The following is a 6000-nucleotide window of genomic DNA, read 5'->3' as shown; positions in this document are numbered from 1 at the left end:
CCTAAAGGAGAGCCATAGAAATACAATACCGGCTTAGCACTTCCACGGGGAGGAACTGGCCTGCCCAGTGATGGAAAAGGAGGTCTCGTTCTCCCTCCCTCCATCCTGAGCGAATGTGAACCCTTTCCTCCTCGTTCCCATTCCTGCCTCCTCCAGAGCACTGATGTACACAAAACCCAATGATCCGTTTGACACCTGGGCACCCAAGAGGCAGTCAGAATTATTTAGACAGACCTAGATGCTCAGAATGGAAGAGGAAAGTATATAAGCCGTGAATTTTGGTAAACGTGTACAGTCATTCAAAGGACATGGTAGAAATGCCTCTTACTACCCAACAAAATAGATTTGTTACCAGCGTGAATGCAAGGTCATATTCCCCGGCTTTACTGCTGTAAATGCACTTCATGCACCGTGAGTCTATTAACACTGCAAAGCTATGGGAAGGTTTTCCAACTTCTAACCAGCTTCCGGTTACAGAAACGTGACCATCCGCCGCTGTCGGCTTCCGAACAGACCAAATCACTTCTTGCAGCCCGGTCAGAGCTGCCGGCACTGTCAATGAGAAAACAAACAAAATCCTTAAATTAGCAAAGAGGGCAAAACTAGCTACTGGGAGCGCCGAGAAACACCAACTCCGTCAAAGGCACTTCCACAACACGGTTGTCCAGAGCGCAGCGGCCCTCAAACCCTGAGGAAGCGGGGCGAGGCGGCGGGCGGCCGCGCTCCGCGCCTCACGGCCTCCCCGCTCCGGACAGGGCCGCCGAGGTGTTCTCACAGGCACCGTCGCGCCCAAGTATTTAAGCAGCCGGTCGCGGGGAGGTGTGAGGGAGGTCCGTGGCCGTGGGGCTCTGCCTGCCTCGACGGCTTTGGGGCGGCTCGCTCCCGCCGAAGGCGCCCAACGGCTTCCTCAGGTACTTCCGAGCGGTGCGGCGCGGCCTGCGCCCTGCCGCCGGGCGGGACGGCGGTTCCGCGGGAGCCGGGCGACGCGGTCCTCCCCCGCCTCCCGCCGCCGAGGGGGGCCGCGGCGGGGCTGCGCGGGGCGGGCGGCGCTGACAGGGCCCGGCGGGCGCTGCCTGCCCTCCCCGCTGCCGGAGGGGCGGCGGCGAGCGGCGCTAGGACCCGGCGGCGGCGGAGGATGTGAGCGAGCGCGGCGGCGGCGGCGCGTGTGGGGCGAGCGCGGCGGCGGCGGGAGCGCGGCCCCGTGGCGTGGCGGGGGGAGGCGGCGGCGGCGGCGCGGGCATCCGCCGCCTCGGCGGCTGCCGGCAGGGGGGCGGCTCGATCGCGCGGCGGGCAGGCGGGCAGCCTCCGCCTCCCGGCCGGAGGCAGGGCGGCAGCGGCGGGAGCGAGGCGGAGCGGAGCGGCGGGCGGGCGAAGGCAGGCCGGCAGCCGGAGCGGGTGTGGGAGCCCCATGGGCCGAGCGCCCGCCAGAGGGGGAGGAGGAGCCGCCCCACCGCCAGCCGCCCGGCGACGGTGAGGAGGAGGCGGCGGCGGCTGCCGTGAGCCCGGTTAGGCCTTAGCTCGGGAGCGTCCGCCTCGCACCCCCCCCCTCCACCTCCCTTCCTCCCGCCCTCTTCCCTTCCCCGGCAGCCGCCACCCTCTCCCATCACCTCCTCTCCCCGGGCTCCAGGCACGTAAGTGACCCGGTCCCCGGCTGGCAAGGGCTGCGGGAAGGAAGCGCCGGGGCCTGCTCCGCCGCGCCGCGCCGTGCGGGGCCGGGAGGGCAGCGCGGGGCCCGGGCGGCGGCCGCCGGTTCGCCCGCTGACCCGCCTAGGCCGCGGCCGGCGGGGGTGGTGGTGGTGGTAGTGGGGGGGGGCTCCCCCGCCGCGCCCCCCCCCCCCAACGCGGCCGGGCTGCGGCGCCCCCCGGGCCGAGGAGGAAGGTGGGGTGGGGGGGAGAGGCGGGCTGCGGCCGGCCCCCGGCGGGCGTCCTGCCGGGCGAGCGGGCTCGGGGCGAGCAGGAAGCTGTTGGCTTCCCCGGGATGCGGTAAATGGAAAGTGCTGCGGGCGGGGGGGGGGGGGGGGTGTCCGGCCTCCCGGCCCCCGCGGGGGGCGCGGGCTGGTGTGAACACCGTGCGGCAAACGAAGTAGCCGAGGCAGCTTTCCCCGTCTTCCCCCCCTTCTTCATCTTCTGCCGCCGCGTTGCGGAGCCCTTTCTGGCTGGCGGAGCAGCGAGGGTTTGCTGCGGGGGGTGTGCTGCTGCGCGGGGGCGTCTGCCGTGCGGAGGCTGCTGCGCAGCGTCGGCGGACTTGGTCTGTGCAGTCGTGCTTCGCAGACCGCTGTCTGTCTGCAGATGCCCCCTTCTCCCCCCCTTTCCTCCCCCCCGGGTGAAATTCTGCAACTGTTGAAATGTTCTTGGGGGGGGGGGGCTTCTAGCACTTTTGCTTCTGTTTCTTTGTAAAAACACGTAGTGTAATCCAGGATGTGAAGATACTGGGACTTCTTTTTTAATATATGTCTTACTGGCAATACGGTATTGATGCTAGTGTGTTTGTACCTTATCAGTATTCCCCTCCCCCCCCCCTTGGGGAAAGTGTTTAACTGTTTTCTTTTTGCTTTGTTTTTCTGCCATCCCTAATATATAATGAGAAGCAAATCCCTGATTTGCCCTTGTTTGTTTTATTTATACCACAGGAGGGATGTACATTTCAAAATACAGTTATAAAGGGGAGTTACTAACACTTAATTCAGAAGAATATTTGTTTACAGGTAAATAAATTTGACGTACTGCATGACTAGTAATTACTTTTATGTAGGAATTAATTTCCTTATGACAGCCACAACATTTGTCTGAGTTAATAGATTTAAAGACACTGTGGAGCTAGCTTTCATTTTTTTTAAATAGGAGGGTTTTCATTGTGTACAGTGTTTATAGAACTGCTTTTTGATGTGCAGCAATGGTAAATCAAATTGACCTAATGTCTGCATGTAACCTGTAGCTCCAGCATTCACTTTCTGGCTTATATAATGCCCTTATTACAGTAAGAATTAAATAGGATCATGACTGACTTCGTTTGTTTGGTGGACAGAGCAAAACTTTTGTTATGAGCACTTTAAAATGGAATTTGATTAAAATGCTTCTTAAATTAGTACAAAAATTCTGTGCAGCACAGTTCTTATGTGAGCGTAAACTGCAGAAGGACTTGTTCTTGTTTGGGAGCATAAAGAGGATTTTGTCTAGCCTGTGTCTCTGACACAGTATGAAGAAGTTGTCTCTTTTCTACCGTCACTCCGTTTTGAAATAAGTAGCTTAGTTTGTCCTATCAAACTTTAGCTGTGGTTGCAGCTTGGACAGCTGAATGTTGTAATCCGGGCCCCTCACCTGAACAAAATTAACCTCCTGTCTATTGATCAGTAGAGACACAAGAGCACAAGGCATTTCAAACTGCTGTTTTGTAAACCGAGGTTACGCCCATAGACTGAAAGAAGGTGGGCCTGGTTTTAGAGATTTGTCTTTTACCCTCAAATTACGGTTTTTCCGATCGCTCTCAGTATTAGGGAAGTGTTTCCATTCCTGGTGATAAGCCGCATGTGCCGTCATGAAATACCTGTTTAGATGTGGTGTTATTCTTAATCGAACATCACATGGGCCAATAGCAGATGTTAGTGGCCTGTCTCAAGGCCCACAATGCATTTTGTAAAGTAAGCGAAGATGCTGGAACAGACTGGTCTTCCTATGCTTTTGTGAAAGTTTTCTGCCTGGATGTGGCGAGCGGGTCATGCTGCAAAGCTACCAGGGGTTTGTACTGGAACCACTGCTTCTCCTGTGAAACACTGAAGGTAGGATTTGCATATTGCAGGAGATGTGCTTCACTGGTCAAAGCCTGGTGGGGAAACCTATCTATACACTCTACTTAAAATGTTGGCTGGAGCCCAACTTTGTTGTGTCCATGCTGTTTACGTGCAATTGGCTGTCAGCTGTGAGCTTAAAATGAGATCTGGGATGTACTGCAGAAAGAGAGCTTAGGTTGGTCATGATATCCCTTGTCATGGGCCCAAGCGCACGTGTTTCTGCTTCCAGTTGGCTATTTATCTTGTCTGCGCTTGTGACGCTGTCATGTGACCCAGGTAGGAAACAAAGGGCTGCTAGGCCCTTTTTGGAGGGGTCCTGGTGTTGTGCGTTATAAGAACGTGTAGGACGTTAGGGCGCAGGGTGCCCTGGGAACGTTATGACCGTGCCACACCAGAGCAGTGGGTGTGCACTGACGGGCACGGTGATGGGGCAACGTGTTAGTCCAGGAACACGCTTTGCTTTAAACTGCTTTCTGATCCAGGCTAACTGGTACGGTCTAGACACAGCCTAACATGCCAGGTGAGGCAGGGACAGGACTGAAGTTGGGGGATGTGTTACTCATAAAATCTCTTGCTCACCTTCCCTCATGAAGGTGAGGTGGTAGTCATAGATGCTTCTGCATCCTGTAAGCTAAAGTTTCAGCTTCGGTGTTATGGAAGAATTCATTTTCTTCCTGCTCCGCTTTAGAGTGCGCATAGAAGCGAATATAAAATTTCACCTTGGAAAGAGGGCAAAGAGGACAGATTCCTCTCTTGATTTTTTTTTTGTTCGGGTTTGGAGACAGAAGAAGGTGAGCGTATTAGGAAGAAGAAGGTAAGATAAAGTACTCTAATGTGGCTATCCCAAATACGGAAAAGACAGTTCTGGTCCACCTTTTATTGGAAGGTCAGTTTGGTGGATTCTTTAAGGTGAGTTTCAGTGGTGCAGTGCATAGGGAAGTGAGTTACCTATTATTTATAAAGTATTTAATAACCTTTAAGGAAGTAATATATGCATAATGATTTATTGCACTTTAGCCTTATAAGGAATATTTTGTTATTGGAAAGGGTATTACAGAAATGCATACTGAAAAACAAGCAAGCAAATGGGTTTGAATGCTAAGAGAAAGACAGAGTTGTTTAGCTTTTGACAGCGTTCAGTCATGTGCAGAGACAAGCTGGAGCAGTCAGGTCATACTTACCTCAGATGCCCTCTGTTCACTGGGAACCATTCCTAGATGGCCATAAATGAGGACTGTAATCATTCCTTCTTCCCCCCCCCCCCCCTTCAGGATTTTGTGCAAAAAGAACTTTCTCTGGTTTACCCATCTTCAGTAATACATTGACCTGTAGTTATTTTTCCATTACAAGAAATTACTGTTACTTGCTGCCACTGTATTCAACACTATCCTTTATTAAAATACATATTCAAATTGTGCCTAATATATTTTAAAATATACCAGATAGAGTGGGTTTGCTGCTGTTGGAGCTGTGTGTATGGACATCTTATTGCACAGTGAGAAGAGGTTTCTGGCCCTTCGTACTGTGAAGGAAAACTACCTTAAGAAAAGTCCTCCCTCATGAAATAACACTCCCGCATAGCTGACTGCAGGACCACGCAGGAGCCCGTATTGTGGGTTGGCGTTAGGGCATGTTTAGGGTTTCCCCGCTTAGGTGTGCACAGCGCAATCATCTGCTGTGCGCGACTGCTTCGTTGCATCCCCTTTGCCTCCCCTTTCCCCCCTGAAGGAGGTGAGCAGGTAAAGATGCATCCCTGGTAGCAGGGTTACAGCAGTAAATTGGGGGAATACTTGTTGCATAGAAATTGCACAGAGAAGTCAGGCCAAACTTATTGGGACACCACAAAGGCTAGAAAAAGTAGTTCCTCTGAACTTGGGTTTTCTTTGCTGATCTACTTTCTGGGCTATGTTGTTGTTCTAATTCAGATTATGAGATGACAGTTTAGCCTGTGACAAGCGAGAGGTTGCTAAGTGAAAGTCTAGGCCAATGTTACCTCAGAGCTGGAGAAATTTAGCTTGTGATTCCAGAATTTTGTGCTCCCTCCCTTTTTTCTGTTTTTAATAGTGGGATTGTCCTTTCTTCTACAAATCAGTTTTGCTCATAGCTTTCTTTTTTTACATGTGATTATTGAAAAGGATCTTGACTGTTTAATGCAGTTAAGTTGTTGAAGTCAAAACACAAAGGTAGGTTACACAGTCCCCATGTTCTGTTA

At 52.9% G+C, this 6000-nt stretch overlaps 1 protein-coding gene across 11 annotated transcripts in view; it reads left to right on the top strand.

Moving 5' to 3' along the window:
• Positions 1-648: 648 nt before the first annotated feature.
• AKT1 (AKT serine/threonine kinase 1) overlaps positions 649-6000 on the top strand; it is a 76169-nt gene continuing 70817 nt past the window's right edge. Inside the window, exons 1-2 of one of the 11 annotated variants that reach the window (XM_068947270.1) lie at positions 1117-1137; positions 2631-2705. The gene's annotated coding sequence lies outside the window, so the exon portion shown is untranslated. Of the gene's footprint in view, positions 912-1041; positions 1138-1333; positions 1632-2630; positions 2706-6000 lie in introns of those variants that run through there. The other 10 variants (XM_068947265.1, XM_068947266.1, XM_068947268.1 and 7 more) reach the window with 10 other exon arrangements.

The sequence above is a fragment of the Struthio camelus genome, chromosome 5 (genome assembly GCF_040807025.1).
Source record: "Struthio camelus isolate bStrCam1 chromosome 5, bStrCam1.hap1, whole genome shotgun sequence".
In the NCBI taxonomy this organism is placed as follows: Eukaryota; Metazoa; Chordata; class Aves; order Struthioniformes; family Struthionidae; genus Struthio; species Struthio camelus.
This window is presented reverse-complemented; position numbering and strand designations above follow the sequence as displayed.